The sequence below is a fragment of the Lathamus discolor genome, unplaced genomic scaffold (assembly GCF_037157495.1).
Source record: "Lathamus discolor isolate bLatDis1 unplaced genomic scaffold, bLatDis1.hap1 Scaffold_70, whole genome shotgun sequence".
NCBI lineage: Eukaryota > Metazoa > Chordata > Aves > Psittaciformes > Psittacidae > Lathamus > Lathamus discolor.
Genome location: NW_027069385.1, coordinates 537,451 through 558,459, shown reverse-complemented (window position 1 = coordinate 558,459; position 21,009 = coordinate 537,451).

Below are 21,009 nucleotides of genomic sequence, written 5' to 3'. Positions count from 1 at the left end.
CTCATAGAGCACTGACTCATAGTGGACTGACTCACTCATAGAGGACTGACTCATATAGGACTGAATCACTCATAGGGGACTGACTCATAGTAGACTGACTCACTCATAGAGGACGGACTCATAGTTGACTGACTCACTCATAGAGGACTGAGTCATAGAGGACTGACTCATAGAGGACACACTCACTCATAGAGGACTGACTCATAGAGGACTGACTCACTCTTAGAAGACTGACTTATAGAAGACTGACTCATAGAGGACTGACTCATAGAGGACAGACTCATAGAGGACTGACTCATAGGACTGACTCACTCATAGAGGACTGACTTAATCATAGAAGACTCACTCATAGGGGACTGACTCACTCATAGAGGACTGAGTAATAGAGGACTGAGTCACTCATAGAAGACTGACTCACTCACAGAGGACTGACTAACTCATAGAGGACTGACTCATAGAGGACTGACTCACTCATAGAAGACTGACTCATAGAGGACTGACTCACTCATAGAGGACTGACTCATAGAGGACTGACTCACTCATGGAAGACTGACTTATAGAAGACTGACTCATAGAGGACTGACTCATAGAGGACTGACTCACTCATAGAGGACTGACTCATGGAGTACTGACTCATAGAGGACTGGCTCATAGAGGACTGGCTCATAGAGGACTGACTCACTCACAGAGGACTGACTCATAGAGGACTGACTCATATAGGACTGACTCATAGGACTGACTCACTCATAGAGGACTGACTTACTCATAGAAGACTCACTCATAGGGGACTGACTCACTCATAGAGGACTGAGTCATAGAGGACTGAGTCATAGAGGACTGACTCACTCACAGAGGACTGACTAACTCATAGAGGACTGACTCATAGAGGACTGACTCACTCATAGAGGACTGACTCATAGAGGACTGGCTCACTCGTAGAGGACTGACTCATAGAGGACTGACTCACTCTTAGAAGACTGACTTATAGAAGACTGACTCAGAGAGGACTGACTCACTCATAGAGGACTGACTCATAGAGGACTGACTCACTCATAGAGGAGTGACTCATAGAGGACTGACTCACTCATAGAGGACTGACTCATAGAGGACTGACTCATAGAGGACTGTCTCATAGAGGACTGACTCACTCATAGAGGACTGACTCATAGAGGACTGACTCACTCATAGTTGACTGACTCATAGAGGGCTGACTCACTCATAGGGGACTTACTCATAGAAGACTGACTCACAGAGGACTGTCTCATAGAGGACTGACTCACTCATAGAAGACTGACTCATAGAGGACTGTCTCATAGAGGACTGACTCTCTCAGAGAGGACTGACTCATAGAGGACAGACACATTCATAGGTGACTGACTCATAGAGGACTGACTCACTCATAGGGGACTTACTCATAGAGGACTGAGTCTTAGAGGACTGTCTCATAGAGGACTGACTCACTCACAGAGGACTGACTCATAGAGGAGTGACTCACTCATAGCGGACTGACTCATAAAGGACTGACTCACTCACAGAGGACTGACTCATAGAGGTCTGACTCATGGAGGACAGACTCACTCATAGAGGACTGACTCATAGAGGACTGACTCACTCATAGAGGACTGACTCACTCATTGAGGACTGACTCATATAGGACTGACTCACTCACAGAAGACTGACTTACCCATAGAGGACTGACTCATAGGGGACTGACTCACTCATAGAGGACAGACTCAGTCATAGAGGACTGACTCTTAGAGGTCTGACAGACTCATAGAGGTCTTAATCATAGAGGACTGACTCACTCATAGAGGACTGACACATAGTGGACTGACTCACTCATAAAAGACTGAGTCATAGAGGACTGATTCATAGAGGACTGACTCACTCACAGAGGACTGACAAACTCATAGAGGACTGACTCATAGAGGACTGACTCACTCATAGAGGACTGACTCATAGAGGACTGACTCACTCATAGAGGAGTGACTCATAGAGGACTGACTCACTCATAGGGGACTGACTCATAGAGGACTGACTCACTCAAAGAGGACTGACACATAGTGGACTGACTCACTCATAGAAGACTGACTTTTAGAGGACTGACTCACTCACAGAGGACTGACTCATAGAGGACTGACTCACTCACAGGTGACTGACGCATAGAGGACTGACTCACTCTTAGGGGATTTACTCATAGAGGACTGAGTCATAGAGGACTGACTCACTCATTGAGGACTGGCTCATAGAGGACTGACTCATAGAGGACTGACTCACTCATAGAGAACAGACTCATAGAGGACTGACTCGTAGAGGACTGACTCATAGAGGACTCACTCGCAGAGGACTGCCTCAGTCATAGAGGACTGACTCATAGAGGACTGACTCACTCATAGAGGACTCACTCATAGAAGAATGACTCATAGAGGGCTGACTCACTCATAGAGGACGGACTCTCAGAGGTCTGACTCATAGAGAACTGACTCATAGAGGACTGACTCACTCATTGAGGACTGACTCTTTGAGGACTGACTCACTCATAGAGGGCTCACTCATAGATGACTGACTCAGTCATAGAGGACTGACTTATAGAGGACTGACTCCCTCATAGAGGACTCTCTCATAGAGGACTGACTCATACAGGACTGACTCGTAGAGGACTCACTCATAGAGGACGGACTCACTCATGGATGACTGACTCATAGAGGACTGACTCACTCATAGAAAACTGACTCAATCATAGAGGACTGAATCATAGTGGACTGACTCATAGAGGACTGACGCATAGAGGATTGACTCACTCATAGATGACTGACTCATAGAGGGCTGACTCACTCATACAGAACTGACTCATAGAGGACTGACTCACTCATAGAGGACTGACTCATTGAGTACTGACTCACTCACAGAAGGCACACTCATAGAGTACTGACTCACTCATAGTGGACTGACTCAAAGAGGAGTGACTCCTTGAGACAGGACTGATTCATAGAGAACTGAGTCATAGAGGACTGACTCATAGAGGACTAACACATAGAGGACTGACTCATAGAGGACTGACTGACTCATAGAGGACAGACTCATAGAGGACTGGCTCATATAGGACATACTCACAGAGGACTGTCTCACTCATAGAGGATTGACTTAGAGGACTGACTCATAGAGGACTGACTCACTCATAGGGTACTGACTCATACAGCACTGACTCATAGAGGACTGACTCACTCATAGAGGACTGACTCATAGAGGACTGACTCATAGAGTACTGACTCACTCGTAGAGGACTAACTCATAGAAGACTGACTCACAGATAGAGGACTGACTCATAGAGGACTGACGCACTCATAGAGGACGGACTGTCTCATAGAGGACTGACTCATAGAGGACTGACTCAGAGTACTGACTCACTGATAGACAACTCACTCATAGAGGACTGACTCATTGATAGAGGACTGAGTCATAGAGGACTGACTCACTCATAGAGGACTAACTCATAGAGGATTGACTCATAGAGGACTGACTCATAGAGGACTGACTCATAGAGGACTGACTCACTCATAGAGGACTGCCTCATAGAGGACTGACTCATAGAGGACTGACTCACTCATAGAGGACTGGCTCACTCACAGAGTACTGACACATAGAGGACTGACTCAGTCACAGATGACTGACTCACTCATAGAGGACTGACTCATAGAGGACTGACACATAGAGGACTGACTCAGTCATAGAGGACTGACTCAGTCATAGAGGACTGACTCTTAGAGGACTGATTCACTCATAGAGGACTATCTCATAGAGGACTGACTCATAGAGGACTGAGTCGTAGATGACTGACTCATAGAGGACTCACTCAAAGAGAACTGTCTCACTCATAGAGGACTCACTCATAGAGTACTGACTCACTCATAGAGGACTCACTCATGGAGGAATGACTCATAGAGGACTGACTCACTCATAGAGGACTGACTCATAGAGGACTGACTCATAGAGGACTGACTCATAGAGGTCTGACTCATAGAGGACTGACTCATAGAGGTCTGACTCATAGAGGACTCACTCACTCATCGAGGGCTGACTCACTCATAGAGGACTAACTCATAGAGGGCTTACTCACTCATAGAGGACTGACTCATAGAGGACTGACTCATACAGGACTGACTCATAGAGGATTGACTCACTCATATAGGACAGACGAATAGAGGACTTACTCACTCATAGAGGACTGACTCATAGCGGACTGACTCATAGAGGATTGACTCATAGAGGACTGACTCATAGAGGACTGACTCATAGAGGACTGACTCACTCATAGAGGACTGCCTCATAGAGGACTGACTCATAGAGGACTGACTCACTCATAGAGGACTGGCTCACTCACAGAGTACTGACACATAGAGGACTGACTCAGTCACAGATGACTGACTCACTCATAGAGGACTGACTCATAGAGGACTGACACATAGAGGACTGACTCAGTCATAGAGGACTGACTCAGTCATAGAGGACTGACTCTTAGAGGACTGATTCACTCATAGAGGACTATCTCATAGAGGACTGACTCATAGAGGACTGAGTCGTAGATGACTGACTCATAGAGGACTCACTCAAAGAGAACTGTCTCACTCATAGAGGACTCACTCATAGAGTACTGACTCACTCATAGAGGACTCACTCATGGAGGAATGACTCATAGAGGACTGACTCACTCATAGAGGACTGACTCATAGAGGACTGACTCATAGAGGACTGACTCATAGAGGTCTGACTCATAGAGGACTGACTCATAGAGATCTGACTCATAGAGGACTCACTCACTCATCGAGGGCTGACTCACTCATAGAGGACTAACTCATAGAGGGCTTACTCACTCATAGAGGACTGACTCATAGAGGACTGACTCATACAGGACTGACTCATAGAGGATTGACTCACTCATATAGGACAGACGAATAGAGGACTTACTCACTCATAGAGGACTGACTCATAGCGGACTGACTCATAGAGGACTGACTCACTCACAGAGGACTGACTCATAGAGGACTGACTGTCTCATAGACATTCTCATTAGACTGACATTCATAGACTGTCTCATTAGTCATTCTGCATTGAAATACTAAGTTCTCCATGGAAATTTCAAGTTCTACATTAGAATGCTAAGTTCTGCTTTGAAAAAGTAAGTTCTCCATTGAAACGCTAAGTTCTGCATTGAAACGCTACGTTCTGGTTTGAAACTCTACGTTCTCCATTGAAAATTCAGGTTCTACATTGGAATGGTAAGTTTTGCTTTGAAACAGTAAGTTCTCCATTGAAATGCTCAGTTCTGCATTGAAACACTACGTTCTGCTTTGAAACGGAACATTCTGTATTGAAACTCTAATGTCTGTATTGAAACGGAACATTCTGCATTGAAATACTAAGTTCTCCATTGAAAATTCTAGTTCTACATTGGAATGGTAAGTTCTGCTTTGAAACAGTAAGTTCTCCAATTAAACGCTAAGTTCTGCATCGAAACGCTACGTTCTGCATTGAAACGGAACGTTCTGCATTGAGACGCTAAGCTCTGCATTGAAACCCTAAGTTCGCATTGAACTGCAAAGTTCTGCTTTGAAACAGAACATTCTTCATTGAAATACTAGGTTCTCCATTGAAAATTCAAGTTCTACATTGGAATGATAAGTCCTGCTTTGAAACAGTAAGTTCTCCACTGAAACGCAGGGTTCTGCATTGAAACGCTATTTTCTGCTTTGAAACGGAACATTCTGCATTGAAACACTATGGTCTGCATTGAAACGGAGCATTCTGCATTGAAATACTAAGTTCTCCGTTGAAAACTCAAGTTCTACATTGGAATGCTAAATTCTGCTTTGAAACTGTAAGTTCTCCAATTAAACGCTAAGTTCTGCATCGAAACGCTACGTTCTGCTTTGAAACGGAACATTCTGCTTTGAAATACTAAGTTCTCCATTGAAAATTCAAGTTGTACATTGGAATGGTAAGTTCTGCATTGAAACGCTACGTTCTGCTTTGAAACTCTACGTTCTGCTTTGAAAGGGTCAAGATCCGCATTGAAAGGCTAAGGTATGCATTGAAATGCCAGGTTCTGCATTGAAACGGAAAGTTCTGCATTGAGACGCTAAGCTCTGCATTGAAACACTAAGTTCTGCATTGAAACGGAACATTCTGCATTGAACTGCTAAGTTCTGCTTTGAAACAGTACATTCTGCATTGAAATACTAAGTTCTCCATTGAAAATTCAAGTTCTACATTGGAATGCTAAGTTCTGCTTTGAAACAGTAAGTTCTCCATTGAAACGCAGAGTTCTGCATTGAAACCCTAAGTTCTGCATTGAAACGCTACGTTCTGCTTTGAAACGGTAAAGATCTGCATTGAAAGGCTAAGGTATGCATTGAAATGCCAAGTTCTGCACTGAAACGGAAATTTCTGCATTGAGACGCTAAGCTCTACATTGATACCCTAAGCTCTGCATTGAAACACTAACTTCTGCATTGAAACGGAACATTCTGCATTGAAACGCTGAGGTCTACTTTGAAACGTTACGTTCTGCTTTGAAATTGTAAAGATCCACATTGAAAGGCTAAGGTATGCATTGAAACGGAACATTCTGCATTGAAACGCTAAGGCCTGCCTTGAAAAGGAACATTCTGCATTGAAATGCTAAGGTCTGCATTGAAACGGAACATTCTGCATTGAAACGCTAAGGCCTGCCTTGAAACGGAACATTCTGCATTGAAATACTAAGTTCTCCATTGAAAATTCTAGTTCTACATTGGAATGCTAAGTTCTGCTTTGAAACAGTAAGTTCTCCATTGAAACGCTAAGTTCTGCATTGATACTCTACGTTCTGCTTTGAAACTCTACGTTCTGCTTTGAAAGGGTAAAGATCCGCATTGAAAGGCTAAGGTATGCATTGAAAGGCTAAGGTATGCATTGAAATGCCAAGTTCTGCATTGAAACGGAAAGTTCTGCACTGAGAACGTAAGCTCTGCATTGAAACCCGAACTTCTGCATTGAAACGGAACATTCTGCATTGAAACACTAAGGTCTGCATTGAAACGGAACATTCTGCATTGAAATACTAAGTTCTCAGTTGAAAATTCAAGTTCTACATTGGAATGCTAAGTTCTGCTTTGAAACAGTAAGTTCTCCATTGAAACGCTAAGTTCTGCATCGAAACGCTACGTTCTGCTTTGAAACTCTACGTTCTGCTTTGAAAGGGTAAAGATCCGCATTGAAAGGCTAACGTATGCATTGAAATGCCAAGTTCTGCATTTAAGCGGAAAGTTCTGCATTGAGACTCTAAGCTCTGCATTGAAACCCTAAGCTCTCCATTGAAACACTAAGTTCTGCATTGAAACGGAACATTCTGCATTGAAACAGTAAGGTCTGCATTGAAACGGAACATTCTGCATTGAAATACTAAGTTCTCCATTGAAAATTCAAGTTCTACATTGGAATGCTAAGATCTGCTTTGAAACATTAAGTTCTCAATCGAAACGCTAAGTTCTGCATTGAAACGCTACGTTCTGCTTTGAAAGGGTAAAGATCCGCATTGAAAGGCTAAGATATGCATTGAAAGGCTAAGGTATGCATTGAAATGCCAAGTTCTGCATTGAAACGGAAAGTTCTGCATTAAGAACGTAAGCTCTGCATTGAAACCTGAACTTCTGCATTGAAACGGAACATTCTGCTTTGAAACAATAAGGTCTGCATTGAAACAAAACATTCTGCTTTGAAATACTAAGTTCTCCGTTGAAAATTCAAGTTCTACATTGGAATGGTAAGTTCTGCATTGAAACGCTACGTTCTGCTTTGAAACGGAACATTCTGCTTTGAAATACTAAGTTCTCCATTGAAAATTCAAGTTCTACATTGGAATGGTAAGTTCTGCATTGAAACGCTACGTTCTGCTTTGAAACTCTACGTTCTGCTTTGAAAGGGTCAAGATCCGCATTGAAAGGGTAAGGTGTGCTTTAAAATTCCAGGTTCTGCATTGAAACGGAAAGTTCTGCATTGAGACGCTAAGCTCTGCATTGAAACACTAAGTTCTGCATTGAAACGGAACATTCTGCATTGAACTGCTAAGTTCTGCTTTGAAACAGTACATTCTGCATTGAAATACTAAGTTCTCCATTGAAAATTCAAGTTCTACATTGGAATGCTAAGTTCTGCTTTGAAACAGTAAGTTCTCCATTGAAACGCAGAGTTCTGCATTGAAACACTAAGTTCTGCATTGAAACGCTACGTTCTGCTTTGATACGGTAAAGATCTGCATTGAAAGGCTAAGGTATGCATTGAAATGCCAAGTTCTGCACTGAAACGGAAATTTCTGCATTGAGACGCTAAGCTCTACATTGATACTCTAAGCTCTGCATTGAAACACTAACTTCTGCATTGAAACGGAACATTCTGCATTGAAACGCTGAGGTCTACTTTGAAACGTTACGTTCTGCTTTGAAATTGTACAGATCCACATTGAAAGGCTAAGGTATGCATTGAAACGGAACATTCTGCATTGAAACGCTAAGGCCTGCCTTGAAAAGGAACATTCTGCATTGAAATGCTAAGGTCTGCATTGAAACGGAACATTCTGCATTGAAACGCTAAGGCCTGCCTTGAAATGGAACATTCTGCATTGAAATACTAAGTTCTCCATTGAAAATTCTAGTTCTACATTGGAATGCTAAGTTCTGCTTTGAAACAGTAAGTTCTCCATTGAAACGCTAAGTTCTGCATTGATACTCTACGTTCTGCTTTGAAACTCTACGTTCTGCTTTGAAAGGGTAAAGATCCGCATTGAAAGGCTAAGGTATGCATTGAAAGGCTAAGGTATGCATTGAAATGCCAAGTTCTGCATTGAAACGGAAAGTTCTGCATTGAGAACGTAAGCTCTGCATTGAAACCCGAACTTCTGCATTGAAACGGAACATTCTGCATTGAAACACTAAGGTCTGCATTGAAACGGAACATTCTGCATTGAAATACTAAGTTCTCAGTTGAAAATTCAAGTTCTACATTGGAATGCTAAGTTCTGCTTTGAAACAGTAAGTTCTCCATTGAAACGCTAAGTTCTGCATCGAAACGCTACGTTCTGCTTTGAAACTCTACGTTCTGCTTTGAAAGGGTAAAGATCCACATTGAAAGGCTAACGTATGCAATGAAATGCCAAGTTCTGCATTTAAGCGGAAAGTTCTGCATTGAGACTCTAAGCTCTGCATTGAAACCCTAAGCTCTGCATTGAAACACTAAGTTCTGCATTGAAACGGAACATTCTGCATTGAAACGCTAAGGTCTGCCTTGAAACGAAACATTCTGCATTGAAATACTAAGTTCTCCATTGAAAATTCAAGTTCTAAATTGGAATGCTAAGTTCTCCATTGAAACGCTAAGTTCTGCATTGAAACTCTACGTTCTGCTTTGAAACTCTACGTTCTGCTTTGAAACTCTACGTTCTACTTTGAAAGGGCAAAGATCCGCATTGAAAGGCTAAGGTATGCATTGAAAGGCTAAGGTATGCATTGAAATGCCAAGTTCTGCATTGAAACGAAAAGTTCTGCATTGAGAACGTAAGCTCTGCATTGAAACCCGAACTTCTGCATTGAAACGGAACATTCTGCATTGAAACACTAAGGTCTGCATTGAAACGGAGCATTCTGCATTGAAATACTAAGTTCTCCGTTGAAAATTCAAGTTCTACATTGGAATGCTAAGTTCTGCTTTGAAACTGTAAGTTCTCCAATTAAACGCTAAGTTCTGCATCGAAACGCTACGTTCTGCTTTGAAACGGAACATTCTGCTTTGAAACAATAAGGTCTGCATTGAAACTGAACATTCTGCATTGAAATACTAAGTTCTCCATTGAAAATTCAAGTTCTACATTGGAATGGTAAGTTCTGCATTGAAACGCTACGTTCTGCTTTGAAAGGGTAAAGATCCGCATTGAAAGGCTAAGGTATGCATTGAAATGCCAGGTTCTGCATTGAAACGGAAAGTTCTGCATTGAGACGCTAAGCTCTGCATTGAAACACTAAGTTCTGCATTGAAACGGAACATTCTGCATTGAAACACTATGGTCTGCATTGAAACGGAACATTCTGCATTGAAATACTAAGTTCTCCATCGAAAATTCAAGTTCTACATTGGAATGGTAAGTTCTGCTTTGAAAAAGTAAGTTCTCCATTGAGACGCTAAGTTCTGCATTGAAACGCTACGTTCTGCTTTGAAACTCTACGTTCTCCATTGAAAATTCAAGTTCTACATTGGAATGGTAAGTTCTGCTTTGAAACAGTAAGTTCTCCATTGAAATGCTCAGTTCTGCATTGAAACACTAAGTTCTGCTTTCAAACGGAACATTCTGCATTGAAACAATAAGGTCTGCATTGAAACAGAACATTCTGCATTGTAATACTAACTTCTCCATTGAAAATTCAAGTTCAAACTTGGAATGCTATGTTCTGCTTTGAAATAGTAAGTTCTCCATTGAAACGCTAAGTTCCGCATTGAAAAGCTACGTTCGTCTGTGAAATGGTAAAGATCTGCATTGAAAGGCTAAGCTATGCATTGAAATGCCAGGTTCTGCATTGAAATGGAAATTTCTGCATTGAGACGCTAAGCTCTGCATTGAAACCATAAGCTCTGCATTGAAACTCTAAGTTCTGCATTGAAACGGAACATTCAGCATTGAAATACAAAGTTCTCCATTGAAAATTCAAGTTCTACATTGGAATGGTAAATTCTGCTTTGAAAAAGTAAGTTCTCCATTGAAATGCAGAGTTCTGCCTTGAAACGCTATGTTCTGCTTTGAAGCGGAACATTCTGCATTGAAACACTATGGTCTGCATTGAAACGGAACATGCTGCATTGAAATACTAAGTTCTCTCTCTAAAATTCAAGTTCTACTTTGGAATGGTAAGTACTGCTTCGAAAAAGTAAGTTCTCCATTGAAACGCTAAGTTCTGCATTGAAACGCTACGTTCTGCTTTGAAACTCTACGTTCAGCTTTGAAATGGTAAAGATCCGCATTGAAAGGCTAAGATATGCATTGAAAGGCTAAGGTATGCATTGAAATGCCAAGTTCTGCATTGAAACGGAACGTTCTGCATTGAGAACGTAAGCTCTGCATTGAAACCCGAACTTCTGCATTGAAACGGAACATTCTGCATTGAAACACTAAGGTCTGCATTGAAACGGAACATTCTGCATTGAAATACTAAGTTCTCAGTTGAAAATACAAGTTCTACATTGGAATGCTAAGTTCTGCTTTGAAACTGTAAGTTCTCCAATTAAACGCTAAGTTCTGCATCGAAACGCTACGTTCTGCTTTGAAACGGAACATTCTGCTTTGAAACAATAAGGTCTGCATTGAAACTGAACATTCTGCATTGAAATACTAAGTTCTCCATTGAAAATACAAGTTCTACATTGGAATGGTAAGTTCTGCATTGAAACGCTACGTTCTGCTTTGAAAGGGTAAAGATCCGCATTGAAAGGCTAAGGTATGCATTGAAATGCCAGGTTCTGCATTGAAACGGAAAGTTCTGCATTGAGACGCTAAGCTCTGCATTGAAACACTAAGTTCTGCATTGAAACGGAACATTCTGCATTGAACTGCTAAGTTCTGCTTTGAAACGGAACATTCTGCATTGAAATACTAAGTTCTCCATTGAAAATTCAAGTTCTACATTGGAATGGTAAGTTCTGCTTTGAAACAGTAAGTTCTAAATTGAAACGCAGAGTTCTGCATTGAAACGCTAAGTTCTGCATTGAAACGCTACGTTCTGCTTTGAAACGGTAACGATCTGCATTGAAAGGCTAAGGTATGCATTGAAATGCCAGGTTCTGCATTGAAACGGAAATTTCTGCATTGAGACGCTAAGCTCTGCATTGAAACCGTAAGCTCTGCATTGAAACCCTAAATTCTGCAATGAAAGGAAACGTTCTGCATTGAAACGCTAAGGTCTGCATTGAAATGCTACGTTCTGCTTTGAAACGCTACGTTCTGCTTTGAAAGGGTAAAGATCCACATTGAAAGGCTAAGGTATGCATTGAAACGGAACATTCTGCATTGAAACGCTAAGGTCTGCATTGAAACGGAACATTCTGCATTGAAACGCTACAGTCTGCATTGAAACGGAAAGTTCTGCATTGAGAAGCTAAGCTCTGCATTGAAACCATAAGCTCTGCATTGAAACACTAAGTTCTGCTTTGAAACGGAACATTCTGCATAGAAATACTAAGTTCTCCATTGAAAATTCAATTTCTACATTGCAATGCTAAGTTCTGCTTTGAAACAGTAAGTTCTCCATTGAAACGCTAAGTTCTGCATTGAAACACTACGTTCTGCTTTCAAACGGAACATTCTGCATGGAAACAATAAGGTCTGCATTGAAACAGAACATTCTGCATTGTAATACTAACTTCTCCATTGAAAATTCAAGTTCAAACTTGGAATGCTATGTTCTGCTTTGAAATAGTAAGTTCTCCATTGAAACGCTAATTTCTGCATTGAAAAGCTACGTTCTGCTGTGAAACGGTAACGATCTGCATTGAAAGGCTAAGGTATGCATTGAAATGCCAGGTTCTGCATTGAAACGGAAATTTCTGCATTGAGACGCTAAGCTCTGCATTGAAACCCTAAATTCTGCATTGAAAGGAAACGTTCTGCATTGAAACGCTAAGGTCTGCATTGAAATGCTACGTTCTGCTTTGAAACGCTACGTTCTGCTTTGAAAGGGTAAAGATCCGCATTGAAAGGCTAAGGTATGCATTGAAACGGAACATTCTGCATTGAAACGCTAAGGTCTGCATTGAAACGGAACATTCTGTATTGAAACGCTACAGTCTGCATTGAAACGGAAAGTTCTGCATTGAACCGCTAAGCTCTGCATTGAAACCATAAGCTCTGCATTGAAACACTAAGTTCTGCTTTGAAACGGAACATTCTGCATTGAAATACTAAGTTCTCCATTGAAAATTCAATTTCTACAGTGGAATGCTAAGTTCTGCTTTGAAACAGTAAGTTCTCCATTGAAACGCTAAGTTCTGCATTGAAACACTACGTTCTGCTTTCAAACGGAACATTCTGCATTGAAACGCAGAGTTCTGCATTGAACAGCTACTTTCTGCTTTGAAAGGGTAAAGATCCGCATTGAAAGGCTAAGGTATGCATTGAAAGGCTAAGGTATGCATTGAAATGCCAAGTTCTGCATTGAAACGGAAAGTTCTGCATTGAGACTCTAAGCTCTGCATTGAAACCCTAAGCTCTGCATTGAAACACTAAGTTCTGCATTGAACTGCAAAGTTCTGCTTTGAAACGGAACATTCAGCATTGAAATACAAAGTTCTCCACTGAAAATTCAAGTTCTACATTGGAATGGTAAGTTCTGCTTTGAAACAGTAAGTTCTCCATTGAAACGCAGAGTTCTGCATTGAAACGCTATGTTCTGCTTTGAAACGGAACATTCTGCATTGAAACACTAAGGTCTGCATTGAAAAGGAACATTCTGCATTGAAACGCTAATGTCTGCATTGAAACTCAAAGTTGTGCATTGAAACTCTAGGTTCTACATTGAAACGCTAAGGTCAGAATTGAAAGAATAAGTTCTTCATTGAAATGCTAAGATCTGCATTGAAACGCGAAGTTCTGCATTGAAACTCGAAGTTCTGCATTGAAGCCCTAATGTCCAACATTGAAACACTGAGGTATGCATTGAAATGCCAAGTTCTCATTTAAAAAGGAAAGTTCTGCATTGAAAAGCAAAGTTCTGCAGTGAAACAATAAGTTCTGCATTGAAATGCGAAGTTCGGCTTTGAAACGGTAGATTCTGTATTGAAATGCTAAGTTCTGCATTGAAATGCAAAGTTCTGCTTTGAAACGGTAGATTCCGTATTGAAACAGTAAATTCTGCTTTGAAACGATTAGTTCGGCATTGAAACTGTGAGTTCTGCATTGAAAAGCTAAGCTCTGCATTGAAACTCTTAGTTCTGCTTTGAAACGCTAAGATATGCATTGAAACAACAAGTTCTGCTTTGAAACGGTACATTTTGTATTGAAATGCTACGTTCTGCATTGAAACCTGAAGTGCATTGAAACTCTAAAGTTCTACATTGAAACGCTAAAGTCTGCATTGAAAAATAAATTCTGCTTTGAAACGCTATATTCTGCATTGAAACGATAAAGATCGGCAATGAAAGGCAAAGCTCTGCATTGAAACTCAAAGTTGTGCATTGAAACGCTAGGTTCTACACTGAAACGCTAAGGTCAGAATTGAAAGAATAAGTTCTTAATTGAAATGCGAAGTTCTGCATTGAAACGCTAAGTTCTGCAGTGAAAGCGTAGGTTCTGCATTGAAACGCTAAGTTCTGCATTGAAACTCGAAGTTGTGCATTGAAGCCCTAAAGTCCTACATTGAAACACTGAGGACTGATTTGAAAGAATAAATTCTCCTTTGAAACGCTAAGTTCTGCATTGAAACACTACGTTCTGCTATGAAACTGTAAAGATCCTCATTGAACGGCTAAGGTATGCTTTGAAATACCAAGTTCTGCATTTAAACGGAAAGTTCTGCATTGAAACGCAAAGTTCTGCAATGAAACGCTGAGTTCCGCATTGAAACGCAAAGTTCTGCTTTGAAACGGTAGATTCTGTATTGAAACGCTAATTTCTGCATTGAAACTCTAAGCTCTGCATTGAAACGGTAAGTTCTGCATTGAAACACTACGTTCTGCTATGAAACGGTAAAGATCCTCATTGAAAGGCTAAGGTATGCATTGAAATGCCAAGTTCTGCATTGAAATGCAAAGTTCCGCATTGATACGCAAAGTTCTGCATTGAAAAGCTGCGTACTGCTTTGAAACGGTAAAGATCGTCATTGAAAGGATCAGGTATGCATGGAAAGGCAAAGTTCTCACTTGAAAAGGAAAGTTCTGCACTGAAACGCAAAGTTCTGAAATGAAACGCCAGGTTCTGTACTGAAACGCAAAGTTCTGCTTTTAAATGGTAGATTTTGTGTTGAAACGATAAGTTCTGCATTGAAATGCTAAGTTCTGCATTGAAACGCTAAGTTCTGCAGTGAAACGCTAAGTTCTGCATTGAAACGCTAAGTTCTGCAATGAAATTCTAAGTTCTGCCTTGAAACTGTATGTTCTGCCTTGAAACGTAAGCTCTGCAATGAAACGCTAAGTTCTTCATTGAAACTGTATATTCTGCATTGAAACACTAAGCTCTGCTACGAAACGCTAAGTTCTGCATTGAAACACTACATTCTGCTTTGAAACGGTAAAGATCCGCCTTGAAAGGCTAAAGTATGCATTGAAATGCCAAGTTCTCATTTAAAAAGGAAAGATCTTTATTGAAAAGCAAAGTTCTGCAGTGAAACAGTAAGTTCTGCATTGAAATGCAAAGTTCAGCTTTGAAACGGTAGATTCTGTTTGAAATGCTAAGTTCTGCAATGAAATGCTACATTCTGCATTGAAACGATAAAGATCTGCAATGAAAGGCTAAGCTCTGCTTTGAAACTCAAAGTTGTGCATTGAAACGCTAGGTTCTACATTGAAACGCTAAGGTCAGAATTGCAAGAATAAGTTCTAATTTGAAACACTAAGTTCTGCATTGAAACGCTACATTCTGCTTTGAAATGGTAAAGATCTGCATTGAAATGCTAAGGTCTGCATGGAAACTCAAAGTTGTGCATTGAAGGGCTAAATTTCTACTTTGAAATGCTACTTTCTGCATTGAAACTCAAAGTTCTGCATTGAAACGCAAAGTTCTGCATTGAAACGCTAAGTTCTGCATTGAAACGCAAAGTTCTGCATTGAAACGCTAAGCTCTGCAATGAAACGCTAAGCTCTGCATTGAAACTCTAAGTTCTGCTTTGAAACGCTAAGATATGCATTGAAACAACAAGTTCTGCTTTGAAACGGCACATTTTGCATTGGAACGCTACGTTCTGCATTGAAACCTGAAGTGCATTGAAACTCTAAAGTTCTACATTGAAATGCTATGTTCTGCATTGAAATGCTAAGTTCTGCAATGAAATGCTACATTCTGCATTGAAACGATAAAGATCGGCAATGAAAGGCAAAGCTCTGCATTGAAACTCAAAGTTGTGCATTGAAACTCAAAGTTGTGCATTGAAACGCTAGGTTCTACATTGAAACGCTAAGGTCAGAATTGAAAGAATAAGTTCTTCATTGAAACGCAAAGTTCTGCAATGAAACGCTGAGGTCTGCATTGAAACACAAACCTCCGCTTTGAAACGGTAGATTCTGTAATGAAACGCTAATTTCTGCATTGAAAATCTAAGCTCTGCAATGAAATGCTAAGTTCTGCATTGAAACACTGCGTTCTGCATTGAAATGCTAAGCTCTGCAATGAAACGCTAAGTTCTGCATTGAAACGGGAAGTTCTGCATTGAAACGCTAATCTCTGCATTGAAACGCTACGTTCTGCTTTGAAAGGGTAAAGATCCGCCTTGAAAGGCTAAGGTGTGCCTTGAAATGCCAAGTTCTCACTTGAAACGGAAAGTTCTGCATTGAAACGCTAAGTTCTGCTGTGAAACAGTTAGTTCTGCGTTGAAATGCAAAGTTCTGCTTTGAAACGGTAGATTCCGTATTGAAACAGTAAATTCTGCTTTGAAACGATTAGTTCGGCATTGAAACTGTGAGTTCTGCATTGAAAAGCTAAGCTCTGCATTGAAACTCTAAGTTCTGCTTTGAAACGCTAAGATATGCATTGAAACAACAAGTTCTGCTTTGAAACGGTACATTTTGCATTGAAACGCTGCGTTCTGCATTGAAACCTGAAGTGCATTGAAACTCTAAAGTTCTACATTGAAACGCTAAAGTCTGCATTGAAAAAATAAATTCTGCTTGGAAACGCTACATTCTGCATTGAAACGATAAAGATCTGCAATGAAAGCCAAAGCTCTGCATTGAAACTCAAAGTTGTGCATTGAAACGCTAGGTTCTACATTGAAACGCTAAGGTCAGAATTGAAAGAATAAGTTCTTCATTGAAATGCTAAGATCTGTATTGAAACGCTAAGTTCGGCATTGAAACGCGAAGTTCTGCATTGAAACTCGAAGTTCTGCATTGAAGCCTTAAAGTCCTACTTTGAAACACTGAGGACTGATTTGAAAGAAAAAATTCTCCTTTGAAACACTAAGTTCTGGATTGAAACACTGCGTTCTGCTATGAAATGGTAAAGATCCTCATTGAACGGCTAAGGTATGCATTGAAATGCCAAGTTCTGCATTGAAATGGAAAGTTCTGCATTGAAACGCAAAGTTCTGCAGTGAAACACTGAGTTCTGCATTGAAACGAAAACTTCTGCTTTGAAACGGTAGATTCTGTATTGAAACGCTAATTTCTGCATTGAAACTCTAAGCTCTGCAATGAAATGCTAAGTTCTGCATTGAAACGCTAATTTCTGCGTTGAAACGTTGAGTTCTGCATTGAAACGCTAAGTTCTGGATTGAAACACTACGTTCTGCTATGAAACGGTAAAGATCCCCATTGAAAGTTTAAGGTATGCATTGAAATGCAAAGTTCCGCATTGAAACGCAAAGTTCTGCATTGAAAAGCTGCGTACTGCTTTGAAACGGTAAAGATCCTCATTCAAAGGCTAAGGTATGCATGGAAATGCCAAGTTCTCACTTGAAAAGGAAAGTTCTGCATTGAAATGCAAAGTTCTGAAATGAAACTCCAGGTTCTGTATTGAAACGCAAAGTTCTGCTTTTAAATGGTAGATTCTGTATTGAAACGATAAGTTCTCCATTGAAATGCTAAGTTCTGCATTGAAACGCTAAGTTCTGCAGTGAAACACTAAGTTCTGCATTGAAACGCTAAGTTCTGCAATGAAACGCTAAGTTCTGCATTGAAACTGTATGTTCTGCATTGAAACGTAAGCTCTGCAATGAAACGCTAAGTTCTTCATTGAAACTGTATATTCTGCATTGAAACACTAAGCTCTGCAATGAAATGCTAAGTTCTGCGTTGAAACACTAATTTCTGCATTGAAACGTTGAGTTCTGCTTTGAAACGCTAAGTTCTGCATTGAAACACTACGTTCTGCTATGAAACGGTAAAGATCCTCATTGAAAGGCTAAGGTATGCATTGAAATGCTAAGTTCTGCATTGAAATGCAAAGTTCCACTTTGAAACGCAAAGTTCTGCATTGAAAAGCTGCGTACTGCTTTGAAACGGTAAAGATCCGCATTGAAATGCTAAGGTAAGCATGGAAATGCCAAGTTCTCATTTGAAAAGTAAAGTTCTGCATTGAAACGCAAAGTTCTGAAATGAAACGCCAGGTTCTGTATTGAAACGCAAAGTTCTGCTTTTAAATGGTAGATTCTGTATTGAAACGATAAGTTCTGTATTGAAATGCTAAGTTCTGCATTGAAATGCTAAGTTCTCCAGTGAAACTCTAAGTTCTCAGTTAACTCTAAGTTAAGGCTAAGGTATGCATTGAAATGCCAAGTTCTCATTTAAAAAGGAAAGTTCTGCATTGAAAAGCAAAGTTCTGCAGTGAAACAGTAAGTTCTGCATTGAAATGCAAAGTTTGGCTTTGAAACGGTAGTTTCTGTATTGAAAAGCTAAGTTCTGCATTGAAATGCTAAGTTCTGCAATGAAATGCTACATTCTGCATTGAAACGATAAAAATCTGCAATGAAAGGCTAAGCTCTGCTTTGAAACTCAAAGTTGTGCATTGAAACGCAAGGTCCTACATTGAAACGCTAAGGTCAGAATTGCAAGAATAAGTTCTAATTTGAAACACTAAGTTCTGCATTGAAACGCTACATTCTGCTTTGAAATGGCAAAGATCTGCATTGAAATGCTAAGGTCTGCATGGAAACTCAAAGTTGTGCATTGAAGAGCTAAATTTCTACTTTGAAACGCTAAGTTCTGCATTGAAACACTACGTTCTGCTATGAAACGGTAAAGATCCTCATTGAACGGCTAAGGTATGCATTGAAATGCCAAGTTCTCACTTGAAACGGAAAGTTCTGCATTGAAACACAAAGTTCTGCAGTGAAACGCTGAGTTCTGCATTGAAACACAAACTTCTGCTTTGAAACGGTAGATTCTGTATTGAAACGCTAATTTCTGCATTGAAACTCTAAGCTCTGCAATGAAATGCTAAGTTCTGCATTGAAACGGGAATTTCTCACTTGAAATACTAAGCTCTGCATTGAAACGCTACGTTCTGCTTTGAAAAGGTAAAGATCCGCCTTGAAATGCAAAGGTGTGCCTTGAAATGCCAAGTTCTCACTTGAAACGGAAAGTTCTGCATTGAAACGCTAAGTTCTGCTGTGAAACACTTAGTTCTGCATTGAAATGCAAAGTTCTGCTTTGAAACGGTAGGTTCCGTATTGAAACACTAAATTCTGCATTGAAACTATTAGTTCGGCATTGAAACTGTGAGTTCTGCATTGAAAAGCTAATGTCTGCTTTGGAACTCTAAGTTCTGCTTTGAAACGCTAAGATATGCATTGAAACAACAAGTTCTGCTTTGAAACAGTACATTTTGCATTGAAACGCTGTGTTCTGCATTGAAACCTGAAGTGCATTGAAACTCTAAAGTTCTACATTGAAACGCTAAAGTCTGCATTGAAAAAATAAATTCTGCTTTGAAACGCTACATTCTGCATTGAAACGATAAAGATCTGCAATGAAAGGCAAAGCTCTGCATTGAAACTCAAAGTTGCGCATTGAAACGCTAGGTTCTACATTGAAACGCTAAGGTCAGAATTGAAAGAATAAGTTCTTCATTGAAATGCTAAGATCTGCATTGAAACACAAAGTTCTGCATTGAAAGCGTAGGTTCTGCATTGAAACACTAAGTTCTGCATTGAAACTAGAAGTTGTGCATTGAAGCCCTAAAGTCCTACATTGAAACACTGAGGACTGATTTGAAAGAATAAGTTCTCCTTTGAAACGCTAAGTTCTGCATTGAAACACTACGTTCTGCTATGAAATGGAAAAGATCCTAATTGAAAGGCTAAGGTATGCATTGAAATACCAAGTTCTGCATTGAAACGGAAAGTTCTGCATTGAAACGCAAAGTTCTGCAGGGAAACTCTGAGTTCTGCATTGAAACGCAAACTTCTGCTTTGAAACGGTAGATTCTGTAATGAAACGCTAAATTCTGCATTGAAACTCTAATTTCTGCATTGAAACTCTAAGCTCTGCATTGAAAAGCTAAGTTCTGCATTGAAACGCTAAGTTCCGCTTTGAAATTATGAAGATCTGCAGTGAAAAGCTAAGGTATGCATGGAAACGCTAAGGAATCCTTTGAAAAGGTCAGTTCTGCATTGAAATATTATGTTCTCACTTGAAATGGTAAGCTCAGCATTGAAACAACAGGTTCTGCTTTGAAACAGTACATTCTGCATTGAAACACTACATTCTTGATGAGTATCATTTTCAATTTCAATGCAGAGCTTAGCGTTTCAATGCAGAACTTAGGGTTTCAATGCAGAATTTAGTGTTTCAATGCAGTACGTAACGTTTCATTGCAGGACTTAGCATTTCAATGCAGAACTTAGCATTTCAATACAGAATCTACCGTTTCAAAGCCGAACTTTGCATTTCAATGCAGAACTTACTGTTTCACTGCAGAACTTTGCTTTTCAATGCAGAACTTTATGTTTTAAATGAGAACTTGGCATTTCAATGCATACCTTAGCCTTTCAATGCGGATATTTCTCGTTTCAAAGCAGAATGTAGTGTTTCAATGCAGAAATTAGCGTTTCAAGTGAGAAATTCCCGTTTCAATGCAGAACTTTGCGTTTCAATGCAGAACTTTCCATTTCAATACAGAATATACAGTTTCAATGCAGAACTTAGCGTTTCATTGCAGAACTTAGCGTTTCAATGCAGAACTTAGCAGTTCAATGCAGAACTTAGCATTTCAATGCAGAACTTGGCATTTCCATGCATACCTTAGCCTTTCAATGAGGATCTTTACCGTTCTAAAGCAGTACGCAG